At 41.5% G+C, this 17107-nt stretch overlaps 1 long non-coding RNA gene across 2 annotated transcripts in view; it reads right to left on the reverse strand.

Annotated features, from left to right (window-relative positions):
- The window catches only part of LOC137756569 (uncharacterized), a 128472-nt gene that overhangs the window by 75708 nt on the left and 35657 nt on the right, over window positions 1-17107 (reverse strand). For both annotated transcript variants that reach the window (XR_011072236.1, XR_011072235.1), the window contains exon 3: window positions 4766-4816. This is a non-coding gene — a long non-coding RNA (uncharacterized lncRNA). The remainder of the gene's footprint in view (window positions 1-4765; window positions 4817-17107) is intronic.

The following is a 17107-nucleotide window of genomic DNA, read 5'->3' on the forward strand; positions in this document are numbered from 1 at the left end:
AGCACCCAAGTCTCTGTGTTAGCACCCTTATTGATTGAAATACTGAGAGTAATTTCTGTTTTGTTGTCCTAATCCTGACTGATACAGGGGCGCCTGATGTTACAGACCCTGGAAGCACAGAGCTAGACTTTTGATCCAGCTCTGTTTGACTCCATAGACCAAGTTCCTTGCCTAAGACCTCCCTGGTTCGCCAGCAGTTCCCTGCACCACAGATCATCCATCCTGGAATGACCTACTTCATGGAGGCTGACAATGGAGTTTTGAGAGCAGGAAGAGAGATGAGAGGAGGCATGAGGAGAATGAGTCCTCCAGTACAACCTCCAGAGGGGAAAAGCACATTATGTAGCTGTTGGACACATGAGAGAAATGTCAAAAGAACATGATATCAGGTAGGTATTTATTCTGTACAAGACAAAACAAAAAAGTTTCTTCAAGATGACACCACAATGGAGCCAGTATCTAGCCTAAGTAACCCGAGTCCTACCCAAACCACCCCCCACCATCATGTAGGACCTGCTGCATCTGGGGTGAAGGAGAGGGCTCCAAGCCAAACTTTGGTCAAAGTCTGCCTTTGACACTGTCGACTGAAAAAGAAAAGCACAATGTAAAAGCTGTGAGTCGAATGTATTCAGTGTCTTATTGAAGACCACAGCCTGGGACACAGCCTCTCGGAGAGCTCTGAGAAACTGTTCCAAAGAGGTAAGGGGAGATGTTAGTATATATGTGATATTGGCGAAGGGGGTACATGCAACCAAGCACACATCTCGTCAGGTTGCTGCTAGTCATGAGGAACAGATATCTTAGTTAATGGTTTTAGTGCTTTTCTAAGTATGGGAAGATGCAAGAAATGGAGTTCATAAAAATTTCTCCTGAAAATATCTAACCATCTGAAGCCTTCTTCTGCCAGTTTTCCCAGAGCACAGAGTGCCTCATTCTTGATCTCCACCCTGAACTCCTTTCAGGGGGTGCTAAAGGTCAGCAACTGCAGTGGCTAATAACTCAATCCTTGCAGAGCCAGATGGCGAGTGACATTCTTTTGTTGGCAACACCAGCCCACCACTTCTGACATCACACCCTTTTTGCTCCTGGGTTCCCACCCCACCTATCTAGGTGTCAGTCTCATTAATCCCTGTTAACTGATCAGAATTGAAAGTGTGATGGGTTCCTGGAATATCTCAATTCCAGTAAGGGATACCCAAGCAAAGCCTTCTCCAGCCCCGTCTCTCTCTCTTGAGAACATATATCTTGAAATCCTGATTTGGCTCATATCCACAAAGCATGACACAGACACTATTCCTACGAGATAGGAGTCTACCCTTTCCTCAGAAACCTTCAGAGAAAGTCCCTCTGCCATCAGGTTCTAGTTTCAAACAGCTCAAACATAAAACACTTGGGGTTACTATTAAGCTGTGACCAAACCAAGACACATAGGGATTTCCTAAATATAAAACTATAAGATTGTTGGTCTCTCTGTCCCTAGAAATGTGTGAGGACTGGTTGACACCAGTCATAAAAGGCATTTAAGAAAACAGAAGTGCTTTAACTACCACACTCCTCTCCAACTTCTCCACAGATCAAGATTTCCTCAGACTGGTATCAGACTGGAAACAGAAGTATCCTACCTACATGTAAACACACACACAAACACACACACACACACACACACACCTCTTTTCCACCTCCAGTCTTTCTCAATTGTGTTATCTAAAATTAATAAATATTGACTCTTCTCATACACACACATTATGCTCAAATATCTTTAGGTTAAATTCCCAGCTGTTATCAGCATTAAGGGTACAGTCAAAGACAGCCCCTAGGGTGAGCCTCACCAAACCCTCTCCCCTGATGGGTGAAATATTAGGTACTTTGAATCATTTCCACTTCGAAAAGGTTTTAAGAGTTGCTTACTGGTCTCGTCTGACAAAAGTCTTCTGAGCCATTAAGAAAGTATTTTATTTTTCAAAAGGTCAAAGTCACATAATTCCATGAATAAGTAAATTCATGAAGGCATTCAAGTTCAGTCTAAAAATCTAATCTCTGGCCCAAGTTGGGCTCTCAATTTAACAAAATATTTAATTTAAATTTAATTAAAAAAAAATCATGCCTGGGGTTTCCCTGGTGATGCAGTGGTTAAGAATCCGCCTGCCAATGCAGGGGGCATGGGTTCGAGCCCTGGTCCAGGAAGATCCCACATGCCGCGGAGCAACTAAGCTCGTGTGCCATAACTACTGAGCCTGCACTCTAAAGCCCGTGAGCCACAACTACTGAGCCTGCGTGCCACAACTGCTGAAGCCCGCACACCTAGAACCCATGCTCCGCAACAAGAGGAGCCACCGCAGTGAGCGGCCTGTGCACCGCAACGAAGAGTGGCCCCCGCTCCCCGCAACTAGAGGAAGCCCGCGGGCAGCAACGAAGACCCAACACAGCCAAAAATAAGTGAATAAAATAATTTTTTTTAAAAAATCATGCCTGCCTGTAACTCTCCATGACTCCTCCTTCTTCTTTACTTACATCCTTTCATTTACCACAGCCCACAACTACTTTTTGATTTCCTTTGTTTGCAACCCAGAAATGTAATCTTTGTTAAGAATCATAAAACTTTAAGTTTTCCCCGTTCTAGCGCATATATGAGATCATTTAACACCCTATGAAGTTTTCATTTCTGATGTTTAATATTCAGGTAGGAAATTGAGGCTCAGTGACATCAATGGTTTCATTCAAGAAGAAGCAAAGTAGGATAAGAACTCAGGTCATTCTAACCTGAGTTCATTCATCCTGCGCAAATTCTTGGACCCACTCCAGATTCTCAGAATCAGAAACTCTAAGGATGGGGCCCAATAACCTATCTTTAATAGGCCCTCCAGGTGATTCTGATGCTCACTGAAGTGTGGGAACCACTGAGTTACCAGATGCCACACAGTCTGGTCCTTGCCAACATTTCTGACCTCATCTAGTTCCACTCCCCGCCTTGTCCACTCTGCTCTAACCACTGTGGCCTTCTTTCTGCCTGTTAAATACTCCAGGCTGATGTCTAACTCGGGAATGTTTCACTTCTTACTCCCTCTGCCTGGAATGCATTTCCTGAGGTCTTGGTATGGCCTATGCCTTTTCATCTTACAGGTCTGAACTAAGATGTCATCTCCTCAGAGGAGCCTTCCCTAAATACTTTAAAAAATCACCTTCCTCAATCCCCTATCTCATTACTTTCTTTTCTTTTCTTCGTAACAGTTATCACTATAGGGGTGGGAGGGACTTTTCCTCTACCCTCTTAGGGTCAGTACCTGAGACCTTGAATTAAAAAGACAAAAGACAGCTTAACAGGAGAAAAAGGCCTACATAGTTAATTGATATTTCTAATTTTATGTTGGGGGGAGGTGCTATACAGAAAAGAAGTGAAAACTCCAAAGTGGTGGTTAGACTCCGGGGCTTAGATATCATTTTGACAAAAGAGTGATAAATTGTGGAACAGTAACTAGTTAAAGTAAAAAGGGATTTGAGCTCCTAGGGGCTATAAATTGTGGGAAGGTAAATATATGGGGGAAACTAATGCTAGATAAGGGTTGTTTAGTAAGGTTTGTTATGTAGATTCAAGTCAGTGCCATCTCCAGTGATAAGAGTCATCACTGGTGATTAAGAGTATTCTTCTCCTCCTCTTTGTGAAAAGGAGACACCATTACAAATGGAAATTTTTGCCCTGCTTTAAGGCAGAAAGGGAGAAGGCAAAGAGATCCTCCTGTGTCTACTGTTTCTTAATTGCTTTCAGCTCAAAATAATATACCAAAGTGGCATATTTCGGGATGACATATTCTGATCCCCTTTCCCACCTTAAATTTTCTTATTAAGTTTCATTTTCTTAAATTGCTGTCTCCTCGTCACTATACTGTAAGCTCTGTGAAGGCAGGGACCTTATCTGTACTGCTGGTTCAATAGTTATTTGTTGAATGAACTGACCTGGATCTCTTCTGTCTCTGCCCAAGTGTTCCTCCACATATGTCTCACCTCAGGTAATGTATAAAGGAATATTGCTGTAAATCGATTGGACAGGTTTTTCCTTCTATCTTTAACTTAAAGAGGCAAAAATACGTGGAAAAAATATGTGCAAAATAAAATGACATTGAAAAAGCCACTTCTAAAGGGAAGTTGATACGTGCCTACTGAAGAGATCAGAACATGCCACCCGAAAATATGCCTCTTTGGCATATGGATTATTTTGAGTCAGTTGAGAACCAGCAGACACAGGGAAAGCTCTTTATCTCCCCCTCACTGGCTGAAAATAGAGTATAAATTTCCCCTTTTGTACAGGAAATTTACGTTTATAAAGGAAATTTCCATTTGTAAAGCTGTCTCCCACCAGGAAGAGAGCTACTTCTCAGGAGACAACTCAGCACCTGAGAGACTCTTATCTGCATACAAGATAACCCTTATTTACCACACATTTCCTCCCCTCCCCTTCCCATAATTTACTTGCCCCGCCCAGAAGCCCCAAACCCCTTTTCCTTTGTTTAGCCTAAGGTGGTATATAAGCTTCCATCATCTGGCCACCTACTTGAGCTACAGTTTTCTTTGTGAATTCTCATGTGCACATACGTAATTAAAATTGTTTTTTTCTCTTGTTAATTGGTATTTTATCAATTTGATTCACAGGCTCCAGGAGGGTAGAGGGGGAAAGAGATTTCCTCCCCTATACTACCAGGCCAGGAAATATTTTTTGCAAGAAACGTTTTAGGTCAAATTAATAAAACTCAGTTTGCCCCTTTGAATTTACCTTTATCAACTGGGAGATAGCCTTCCTTCTCAGTCCACTACTAGAAGTTATCTGAAATGAAAAAAAAAATTTTTTTAATCAAGATCCATATTGAAACAGGAGGGAAGGGGGCAGGGCACAACCCTTAAAGAATGACATAGCCGTTGTGGGTACGACATAAACTGGTTAGAATCAACTAGGCCCAAGATGGCAGAAGATTCAACTTCCAGTAGACCTTGAGCCTCATTATATGCTCATTTTAATATATTAGCATATGCTAAATGACACACCCACAGGCACCATGACAGTTCTGGGGCTAACCATAATAGGCTAAAAAGTGGGCGGTGGCCCAATTCCTGGAACTCCCCACCCCTTCTCCAAATCAGTTGGAATAATCTTCCCACTCTAGCCTATGAAATTATTCAGGCCATAAAAACTAACCACCCCATATTGCAGGGCCTCTCTCGCCTTTTGAGACGGACCACGTTCTGTCTATGCAATGTGTATCTCTCTAAATAAATCCACTTTTTACCTATCACTTTGCCTCTGGCCGAATTCCTTCTGTGCTGAGACATAAAGAACCTGAGCTTCATTAAGTCCTGAGACAAGGTGTGCAATTTCAATTAAAAGGTAGTGGGTTTGAGTCCCAACCTGTGGGTTCAAGTCCCAATCTGACTTTTGGCTGCATTCAAATCCCATCTGAGTTGTGTGGTTTCAATATTACACATCTGGGAAGGTCCCTCTCATTCCAACACTCTTCCAAAATCATTCCCCTCATCATTATCATTAGCATTGGTATTGTTACCCAGTGCTCCGCTCTGATAATTCTCTTCTCATTCACATATCTAGTTTCAGATTTATTTTTTCTCAGTGGGAAGCTATTGATCTTCACTGTTTATGTATATGTGAAATAGAGATAATAACTGCTTTTGATTCGAAAGTGCTATAGAAAGGAAAGATATTATGTCATTATTATATTATTTTTCAAAGACATCTGCATGGGAGAAGGAGCAGGTGCTTTTGTTTCCTTTAAAGATTCCCTACAAGCCATTCCCCCATCATCTATACCTACAACATGCATTGATTTACATAGAATCAAGTAAGATTGCTTATTCCTATAGAGACCTAACCTTAAAAGTAAATGAGAGAAGCTAGGTAGCATGAAATTCGAGTCAGAACTCATGTTTAGGGAGGGTCTGAAGGAAATGGACATCAAAAAACTAACTCAAAGTGCAGCCATGGACCATCTATCACTCGCCAGCATTGTTCATCAGATCATGCTTCATAAAGCCAGTTATATCAATACATACAAAGTAAAATAAATTTCTATCATGGATCACTGCATCAGAAATTCTCTTCTGAGATACATTCATGCAAGGGCCAAGCTATTCCCCCTGCACAGACTGGAAACCTATAGAAACATTGAGATTCTCTTTTTGTCACTAGGATTCCGTTGTGCAAGCTGCTGCTTCTATATAGCAAATAGAAGTCTGGAGTTCTCTCCAAGGCCCCACATCCTCAAGAGCCCCTGCCTAACCTGCAAAAAGAGAACAACTACGTTCCAAGAGAGCAACTTGGATTCTGAAAGAACACGATGTAGTGTCTCATAAGACCCTTTTCCGTGGCCAGGATTTGCATCAGGGCTTACATGCAAATCCTGGCATGATCCTTATTCATAACAGCACAACATATAAGAAGTAGGACAGAAAACCGTAAACGTGATTGTAATTTACAGGACAGTTGTGAAGTCATAATCATATATAATAACACCTTGTAAAATAATGTCACTCCTGTCCCCTTAGGAGCCTCACGCACATTTCTTTGTTCTCAGCTCCTGTGCTGCAAACTAGCACTGAGCTTTCCTCTCTTCAACTTAGTAGGAGTGAAAGAAATTTTGTCCTCACTGTGCCTGAGCTGGACCTCCAGAGTGGAGGTGCTTGTATTAGTTTTCTATCATTAGGTAGGAAATTACCACAAATGCGGCAGCTTAAACAACATAAATTTAGGACCTCACGGTTCTGTAAGTCAGGCACAGCATGGCTGGCTCTCTGCTCAGGGTGTGACATGGTTGACATCCAGGTGTTGGCCTGGCTGGGTTCTTGTCTGGAGGCTCTGGGGAGAAAATCTACTTCCAAGCTCATTCTAATTGTTGGCAAAATTCAGTTCCTTGCAAGCTGTAGGACTGGAGTCCCCATTTCCTGGCTGGTTCTCAATGGGGGGCCATGCCCTGCTCTTAGAAATACATCATTATCTCTCAGTGCCTTGACTTTTTTTTTTTAACCATTTTTTAATTGAAGTATAGTTCACTTACAATGTTTTATTAGTTTCAGGTGTACAGCAAAGTGATTCAGTTTTATGTATATATATTTTTCAGATTCTTTTCCATTATAGCTTATTACAAAATATTGAATAGAGTTCCCTGTGCTATACAGTAGTTGCCTGTTGTTTATCTATTTTATATATAGTAATGTCTATCTGTTAATCCCAAATTCCCAATTTATCTCCCCACCCCACTATCCCCTCTGGTTTGTTTTCTATGTCTGTGAGTCTGTTTCTGTTTTGTAAATAAGTTCATTTATATCATTTTTTTTAAGATTCCACATATAAGTGATATCATAGGATATTTGTCTTTCTCCACCTTGATTCTTGTGCTTCAAATCTCTGCCCTCCTTTTTGGCAGCCAGCCAGAGGACATTCTTTGCTTTTAAAGGGCTCACCTGATTAGGTCAGGCCCACTCAGGATAACCTCCCTTTGCTATATAACATAACATCAGCACAGGAGTAATATCATATTCACAGGTTCCAACCACACTCAAAGGGGAGAGGATTATACAAGAGCAAGGCTCATGGGGAGCCATCTTAGAATTCTGCCTACCACAGCCCAAAGGGATAAAGGTGACAGAAATAGTGAATGTGGGCAAGTAGTGGGTATAACAAGCCTCCAGGGTCATTTCAAAAGCACAAACCCTTCAGCTCCCTCATTCCTCCAAGCCTGCTTACCACCCTTTTTAGAGGGCAATACTGAACTCAGAGCACAGTACTCTAAAACTTGTGTTTCCTAAGGGAGCTTCCCAAAGCCCCCAAAATTCAGGAGATCCTCTAATGTTTACCTTGTCACACAGTTTGTCACAAGGGGCTCAAACAGGCTTTTGCTGTGTTCTCTACAAGATTCCAACTTATGGGTAGGAATCTGTCTTCTCCACTGCAATCTCACCACAGTGCCTGTAGACAGTAAGTTCTAAGTGCATGTCTGCTAAATGGATGGCATATAATAATGACACAACTGTCTTGTGATTCCTCCATGACATACTCCTGTTTGATCATGTTTGCTAGCTTCACTAACCATTATTTTTACCAATCTGTATGGTATTTATGAAACTCCGTTAGATCAACCAGCATTTATAAAATGTCTATTATGTGCAAAATTTTACAGGAGATACAAAAAATAATGAACATAGGGACTTCCCTGGTGGTCCAGTGGTTGAGAATCCACCTTCCAATGCAGGGGACGTGGGTTCGATCCCTGGTCAGAGAACTAAGATCCCACATGCCGTGGGGCAACTAAGCCCATGCGCTGCAACTACTGAGCCCACGTGCTGCAACTACTGAGCCCACACGCCACAACTAGAGAGCCTGTGTGCCACAACTACAGAGCCCACGTGCCACAACTAGAGAGCCCATGCACCGCAACTACTAAGCCCACACACCACAACTAAGAGAACCCGTGTACCGCAACTAGAGAGAAGCCCACATGCCTCAACGAAAGATCCTGCATGCCGCAACTAAGACCCAATGCAGCCAAAAATAAATAAATAAATAAATAATTTTTAAAAAAAATAATGAAGATGAAATCCCTCTCAAGGAGCTTGCACTCTTAAAAAAAAAAAAAAAAGCAGAAAATAAAAGGAGCTTGCTCTCTGATAGGAAAGACTGGCATATAAACAACTAGAACAAGAACACAAATCTGACCCTGCAACTCTCCTGATTTAAACTCTCAGATAGCCCCTAGGTATACTTGGGTTAAAATCCAAAATCCTTGCAGTGGTTTTCAAGGCTCTGTATGACTTGGTCTGCACCTCCCCTCCAGCCACACTTCATTATGGTCCAGCCATAGGAGACACATGTCTTTTTTTTTTTTTAATTGAAGTATACTTGATTTACAATGTTGTGTTAGTTTCTGGTGTACAGCAAAGTGATTCAGTTCTATATATATATATATTCTTTTCCAGATTCTTTTCCATTATAGCTTATTACAGGATATTGAATATAGTGCCCTGTGCTATACGGTAGGTCCTTGTTTATCTATTTTATACATAGTAGTACGTATCTGTTAATCTCAAACTCCTCATTTATCCCTCCTCACTTTCCCCTTCAGTAACCATAAGTTAGTTTTCTATGTCTGTGAGTCTGTTTCTGTTTCGTAGATAGGTTCACTTGTGTCATATTTTAGATTCCACATATAAGTGATATCATATGATATTTGTCTTTCTCTTTCTGATTTACTTCACTTAGTATGATAATCTCTAGTTGCATCCATGTTGCTGCAAGTGGCATTATTTCATTCTTTTTTATGGCTGAGTAATATTCCATTGTATATATACCACATTTTCTTTATCCATTCATCTGTCAATGGGCATTTAGGTTGTTTCCATGACTTGGCTATTGTAAGTAGTTCTGCTATGAACATTGGGGTGCATGTATCTTTTCGAATTAGAGTTTTCATCTTTTCCAGATATGTGCCCGGGAGTGGGACTGCTGGGTCATATGGTAGCTCTACTTTTAGTTTTTTGAGGATTGGCCGCACCAATTTACATTCCCACCAACAGTGTAGGAGGGTTCTCTTTTCTCCACACCCTCTGCAGCATTTATTTGTAGAGTTTTTGATGATAGCCATTCTGATCTGTGTGAGGTGATACTTCATTGTAGTTTTGATTTGCATTTCTCTAATAATTAGTGAGACGCATCTCTTTTTGGACTCAAGGTCTTTAAAACAGTAGTGCACTGATTGAATATTTAACAATTGCCTCTCCAGAAGAAAAATAATCAAATCTGATTTGTAGCATTCGACAATTTCCACGGTGTAAATACTCCCATCACGGCCAATTTCAAGTTACTAATGTAAAGTCAACCAAATAACAAAATTGCTGAAAATTTAACAATCAGCTCTTATGAGTGCATTCAAGCCAACTCCCGCACGTCACTGCTTCAAACATATTATTTCTTCTGGTCATCCCCTGTAGTAGGTTGAATAGTATTCCCCCAAAATTCATGTCTACTCAGAAGCTCTGAATGTGAACTTATTTGGAAATAGGGGCTTTGCAGATTTAATTAGTTGAGGATCTCAAGATGAAATCATGCTAGATTTAAGGTGGGCCTTAAATCCAATAATTGGTGTCCTTATAAGAGGAGAGGAGACGGAGACATATGCACAGAGAAGAAGGCTATGTGAAGACACAAGCAGAGATTGGAGTTATGCTGCCACATGCCAATGAATGCCTGGGGCTACCAGAAGCTGGAAGAGGCAAGAAAGGATTCTTCCCTAGAGCCTTCAGAGAGAACCTGGCCTTGCTGCACCTGGCTTTCTGACTTCTAACTTCCGGAACCGCAAGAGAATAAAATTCTGTTCTTTTAAGCCACCCAGGTTATAGTATTTTGTTATGGCAGCCCTATCAAACTAACATATCCCCCAAATTTTATCTTGGATGATCCCTTTCTATCCTTCAATCTTCGACTAAAATATCACTTCCTCAGAGAAGCCTTTCCTAACTAAATCAGATCCCCCCTGTATATATTTTCATTATGCTTTTCCTTCAGAGCCTGTATTATACTCCATAATGAGAGAGAGAGAGAGAGACAAAGAGAAAGAGACACAGAGAGAGAGAGAGATGATAGATGATATGCATGATTTTCTTTAACCTGTCTGTATACCCCACTTGACATAAGGCCCATGAGGGCAGGGACATGGTCGATCTTGTTCACTGCTTTATCCCCAATACCTAGCAGAAACCTTATACTTAGTAGGTGCTCTTTCTTTCTTCTCATTCTTTCTTGGTGTCTCCTCCTACTTCCATGTCTGCTCCTTCTCAGTCTCCTTTGTTGTCTTCTCCATCTCCCTAATCATTAAAGGTTAGAAGTTCCCACAGTTCGGTCCTCAAACCTCCTCCTTATCCACATCCTCTTCCTAGGTGATTTCATCTTGTTTCATGGCTTTAACTACCATCTATATGCTGACAAATCTCAAATTTATTTCTCCGCTGGGCTACAGACTTGTATACCCAAATGCCTACTTGAAATCTCTACTTCTGTGTCTGTTATAGTGTTTTAATCCTTGAGCCAGATGCAGGTTATGCATGCCGTCACTTTGTGAAAATTCAATGAGCATTTTTCTGTTAGAATGTGATATTTCAATTAAAATTATTTTGGAAGTAAAAAACAATTGTAACAAATCCAAAATAAAACTCCTGATCTTGCCCCCCTCACCTGCTCCTTGCACCATCTTCCCCATCCTGGCATTTGGCAATTCAGTATTTCTATCTGTTCTGGGCAGAAACATTGGAGTCATCCTTGATTTCTGATACCCCATGTCCAATCCATCAATTCTGCAATTCTGCTCTACCCAAAAACTATATCCAGATGATCCCTTCTCACCACTTCCCAGTACAAGCTACTATCAGCTCTTCACTCTTTGCCCATCAGCAGTCTATCCTCAACACTGCAGCCCTGTCATTCCTCAGCTCAACACCTTCCAGTGGCTTCACATCCCACCAGAGTAAAAACCCAAGTCCTTTCCATAGTCCAATTTTATCTTCTGCTTTCCCCCTCACTCACTCTACGTCTCTGTCCTCCCTGCCCTTCCTCAAACACGCCAAGCACAATCCTACCTTAGGGCCTTTCTTCCCTCTGCTTGGAATGCTCTTACCCAAAATATCTGCATGGCTCATTTCCTCCCTTCCTTAAGATTTTTACCCAATGTCACCTTCCCGCCAAGGCATTCCCCAATCACCCAATAAAAAATGGCAACTTATCTCTTTCTAGCACTGCCTAACTCTCTTACCTTGTTCTGTTTTCCTCTCAATGGTTATTCATTTATTCACTAGAACATAATCTCCATGAGACTGGAGACTGTCTATTTCATTCACTTCAGTCTATTTCATTCACTGTTCTATCCCTAGGCCTAGACCAGCACCTAATACATAGAGGGGCCCAACAAATAAATCAACTCAGAAGGCAGATTTAAATTAAGTACCAGAATAGATGTGTAATGAAACAGCCTTGAGAATATTGAAGAGGAAGGAATCTATTCCAGTATCTGTGGAGGGGTAGAAATCAATAATGCCTCACAAAGGAACTAGTATTTGAACATATTCATGAAACATGAGTAGGATTTCCATTCTCTGTGAAAGGATAAAAGGCATTCCACAATTCCGCTACAAGCAAAAACATAATAGTATTACTTGAAAATAAAAATCAAAAAATAAATTAAAAGAGTAAAAGGGACTGTCTCATTATTATAAACCAGGACTTTTCCCTACCAACTGTGGGACTAGTTGAAAATACAGGGCAAAACTTATGCTGGATTAAACAATCTCATTGTTTAATATATCATTCTTAATAGAATCCATTTTAAAGTAAAGAATTCACTAACAACTGTTCAAAATAGAAATGTGTTATAATGAGATCAGCAATGCCTCTTGAACTTCAGTTGATAAGCCTGCTCAATCTGGTTTCGGCTTATTCTAAGCCTATGCTTATAGGAAAGCAAGTTTTTAAACTACTGGCTTGAAGAGCAGTTTCTTATAACACTAGATTTACTCAAAAAAATTCAAGAACATTTATAAACATGTCTATTCTACTAAGATAAGATTTCTAAACCTAACACTATAAAAGCACACAAAAGTGACTTCAATTTTGTTTGTGCTTCATGTGATACACATGTAAATAACAAATCTGAAAATGTAATATCAACATTTCTTTCCTGTACTACTATTTGTAAGAAAAAGAGTAAAATATACGACTGAATGACTCTGAAGTAGAATCCATCTGATAAATGTATCACCTCAAAATTTAACACTGTTTGGGCAGCCAAAGGGAGTAAAAACTAAGGTAAACTTGCTCAGAAGATAAAGCCCTGTATTCCTGGGGCTTCCCTGGTGGCGCAGTGGTTAAGAATCCACCTGTCAATGCAGGGGACACGGGTTCGACCCCTGGTCCGGGAAGATCCCACATGCTGCAGAGGAACTAAGCCGGTGCACCACAACTGCTGAGCCTGTGCTCTAGAGCCCGTGAGACACAACTACTGAAGCCCGCGCGTGTAGAGCCCGTGCTCCACAAGAGAAGCCACCACAATGAGAAGCCTGTGCACCTCAACGAAGAGTAAAGCCCGCTCGCCGCAACTAGCGAAAGCCCGTGCACAGCAGCCAAGACCCAACACAGCCAAAAATAAATAAATTAAATAAATACGTTTAAAAAAGGAAAACAAACCCTGTATTCTGATTTTCTGGTCTTGGCTTCGGCACTTATTAGCTTGGGCAAGTCACTGGGCCTCATTTGATCTACACTATTTACAAAGTCAATCCCTGCTCTCATGTTCTATCTGTAGAAGGTAATGCATTTGGAATTAAATCAAGCAGGCATTACGGAAGCTTAAATGTTTTGAAATACTGGTACAGAAAATCATACATTTTCCCAAGGTAATCTGAGATTCAAGAGGAAGTTATTTTAGCTAGTACAGATTTTGATTTTCACGTGCCTATGGCCTTACACCATGGGTCATTTTTTCCCCTTCTAAATTCTTCCCACGGTGAACTGTGGAATGTTACCGTGCATCATTCAAGTTTTAAAATAACCAGTTCACAAACCAGGTAAGTCAGTTGTGAATCTGAGAAGCCCTATAAGATCCAAATCAATTAAATGATACCAGTCTACCCTCAATGAAATCCAAGTAAAATTATGAGCTTTCTATTTTTCTCCTAGGAGAGGAAAGAAAGAAAGAAAGAAAAAAAAAAAACCACTTCATCTTATGCCCCTAACAAATTCCTTCCTAAGTGGTGTTGAATCATGGATGGGGGTATTATTCAGGTCGACACTTACTGCTTCTCTTTCTGTCTGCTCAGAGGACAGCACATGCAGCGGCCTGAAACCTGACCTCAGACACTGGTTTCTATGTGACCTCATGAACCTTGCCTGGGACAGTTTGGTTATACACATTCATGAATCATGTGGCTATCACTTTCTCCTGTCACAGCTGATTAACCTCAGGGAATTGCCATGGGAACCCTCTTGCCCCATCAGACACTAACAAGATCCGATGTAGATACTGTGTACCTGCCTGAATTGAGTTCCCTGGGAGATGCTTCTCTTTTCTCCCCCAGCATCTGTCTCTCCTCAGTTAGAGGAGGGCTTTGTGTGCCCCCATACACCCCAAGACTTGCACATCTATAATGAATTCCAAACCCAGAAGACTTACTTCCTAGTTTTCCTGATGTTTAGATTTGAACTGGGATCTCTGAAACCTAGAAGGTTCCTCATTATTATATTAGCTTAGGAATTCCAAATATTTTAACCAAGGTGTATGGCAGGGGTAACTTTAACACAGAGAAAAGGACTTTCCTGGATGCCAGTGAACCTAGGGTCATGCCAGTGGCTTCAACATGCTGAGGACTCATTCTGGAAATTCCAGGGATGCTTCTGGAGGGCTGCTGGTGGGAGAGAAGATCCTGAAGATCTACCGTTCACTGACAAATTGCTTGGGCCTGGAAATATTCAACAAACTTGCAGGCTTTTGTTGTTTGAGTTAAGAATATGCTTGGAAAAGTGCATCATTCAGCTCTGAAACAGAATGATGTGGGCTCTAAATAGCTCCCATGACAGTCTGTCTTAGAAAAGAATGCATTTCACAGACATATTCAGGGATTCCATTTTAAAGAGTTCTTATAAGCTGGTAAGAACCGCACACATAAGATATTAGAAAGAAAGAAAGAAAAAAAGCATGGAAAAATCTCCTTTCAAAGGCACTCCTGAGAAACTCAATTTGAAGTTCTTAGGAAAAACAATCTGCCATCATTGCAACCAGAGATTTGCTGGAGAAGAGAAGGTCAGGCTTAGGGGGAACTTCAATTCACTTCAAGAACATAACACAAACATCAATATCAGTAGCACAGGTATTTGCTTAAGCTCACTGCATCAATTGGTGTAAACTTTAGTGAGAAATAAATGGCCACAACAAATACTCAATGGCAACTTTCTCAGCAAGTGGGACCAAACAGATCCTCGGGATCCAGCTACTGTTCTTACACTCAAGAAAACTCCAGAAGACCGCCAAACATAGAGCACACTGGTCAGGCTAGTTTGGAATTCACAGACATTCACTGCTACCTGGCTTGACAAGGCTTTTTGGAAACCAGAAAAACAAAATAGTCAGAAGGAGAGTTCTTTGTCTGCAAACAAGTGTCCAACAACTGTAGGTTGATGAAGGACTGTGAACTTCTCTGTTCGCAGAGAAGATAGCAAACAAAATAACGTTTCTTCCCCCATGACACCGACTTTGAGGACAATATCTTGCACTCACTATTAAAATGCCAGGGAAGGGGGCTTCCTTGGGGGCGCAGTGGTTGAGAATCTGCCTGCCAATGCAGGGGACACGGGTTCGAGCCCTGGTCTGGGAAGATCCCACATGCCGCGGAGCCACTAGGCCCGTGAGCCACAACTACTGAGCCTGCGCGTCTGGAGCCTGTGCTCCGCAACAAGACAGGCGGTGACAGTGAGAGGCCCACGCACCGCGATGAAGAGTGGCCCCCGCTTGCCACAGCTAGAGGAAGCCCTCGCACAGAAACGAAGACCCAACACAGCCAAAAATAAATAAATAAATAATTTTTTTTAAAAACTAAAAAAAAAAAAAAAAATACCAGGGAAGAAAGAGTGATGGCAGTTCATGGGTAGGGATGAGGTTTGAGGTGAGAAAGAGAAGACATGGGCCCAGATAGTAGAACAAGCAAACGAAAAAGCCTTACTTACTCCAGAAACTATTTTCACTTATGTCAAGTTTCTTAACTCCAGAGCTAGGCATGTGAGAATTCATTCAAAAGTAGAAATAACCTATCCCCCACCTGATCATAAATTCCAGGAAATGCCAGTCACTTTGATTATTATGGCCCATATGCCACGAATTCATTGAAACACAGACCTGTTTCTGCTACAGGAAGCACAGCTTTGTGGAATGAGCACCAGAGTGTGTCCTGGCTTGACTGTTCTCTTTTAAGTGATGCTAGGTAATTTGCTTAGGTCTTTCTCTGTGTTGTAACTCTCCAACTGTAAGAAGGGGCGGGGGGGGAGAAAGAAAGAGAGAGAGAAAGAGAAAGAGAAAGAGAGAGAGAGAAGGAAGGAAAGAAATTCTCCATCTCTCCTGCTTATCATTCAGAGATGCTGTGAGAATTGACAAATAGCATCCTTAGAACACTGAGAGGCTTCTGGAAGCCCGATATGGGGGCATCTCCCAGGGCTGCATGCCTGGAGCTAGGCCCATATCACCATAGGACTGCACAGAGCCTGGGATGTTGAGAGGTTCACACTACAAGCTTCTTCCTTCAGCAAGTCCCACTTGTAAATTGCAGTTCATTGGTATTTTCTGATGTCCCTTGTGTAGGAGGTAAAAGCTGACTGCTTGTTTTAAAAATCATTTCCTAAGGAAGATTTTTTTTTTTTTTTAAATATCAGGGCATTTTAACTTGGGAAAGGAAGGGAAGGGAAACATCTCATTCAGTGATAAATGGATTGATTCATTTACTCATTCCACAAACATGTATGGAGCAGCTCCAAGGTGCCAGAAACTCTGCTAGACCCTGGGAAGGCGAAGCCAAATGAGGCAGAGCTCTGGCCTCAGGGAGTTTATGGTCTCATAGGAGAGGAAGACGAAGGAGCCTGTGATCTAGCACTGTGCTCAGGGTAAGACCAGGTGCTACGAGAGTCTACTGAGGCCACACCTAAATTGTACCGGGGTTTCCAGAACAGGGTGTGCTTTTAGCTGGACTGTAAAGACACATAAGAATTAGATTGAGAAAAAGGAAAGGGTATTCCGGGCAGAAAGAGTAGCACCTGCAAAAATAATGTGAACAGCGACTTCGCTGGTGGTCCAGTGGCTAAGACTCCACACTCCCAATGCAGGGGGCCCGGGTTCGATACCTGGTCAGGGAACTAGATCCCACATGCTGCAACTAAAGATCACAAATGCTGCAACTAAGACCCGATGCAGCCAAATAAATAAATAAAAATTTTTAAATAAATAAAATAGACATGAACCAGCTTTCCTAAAATGTAGTGAAACATTAAATGAGATATATGTGAGGAGCACCTAAGGAAGAGTAGGCA

This window comes from Eschrichtius robustus, chromosome X (assembly GCF_028021215.1).
Source record: "Eschrichtius robustus isolate mEscRob2 chromosome X, mEscRob2.pri, whole genome shotgun sequence".
Lineage (NCBI taxonomy): Eukaryota > Metazoa > Chordata > Mammalia > Artiodactyla > Eschrichtiidae > Eschrichtius > Eschrichtius robustus.